The sequence below is a fragment of the Mandrillus leucophaeus genome, unplaced genomic scaffold (assembly GCF_000951045.1).
Source record: "Mandrillus leucophaeus isolate KB7577 unplaced genomic scaffold, Mleu.le_1.0 Scaffold2037, whole genome shotgun sequence".
Taxonomy (NCBI): Eukaryota; Metazoa; Chordata; class Mammalia; order Primates; family Cercopithecidae; genus Mandrillus; species Mandrillus leucophaeus.
This window is the reverse complement of record NW_012102074.1, coordinates 7,410-7,723: the sequence shown is the minus strand read 5'-3', so window position 1 is coordinate 7,723 and position 314 is coordinate 7,410.

The following is a 314-nucleotide window of genomic DNA, read 5'->3' as shown; positions in this document are numbered from 1 at the left end:
AAGAACATGTGATACCAATGTGTTAATGTTGCTGTCATTGTGATACTGAGTATAAAGTTCAAAGGAATAATTCAGTACAAAAAGAAAATTGATATGAGAAATGGAGGAAACTTCCAGAAAGATGGCTTTTGAGAGTGGCCGAAAGCACAGAAACAGACTGACCTTTTGTGAGAGCCATGGCCAAGTCACTGACAACAGCAGGAGGTCAGGCAGAGCACATGTGTCGCCACTCGGCTCCCTTCACATGGTTCGTATCTTCAGTGCAGTTAGAATCAATGAGAGCTTCTGAGGAAAGATCAGGGTGGTCCTGTCAA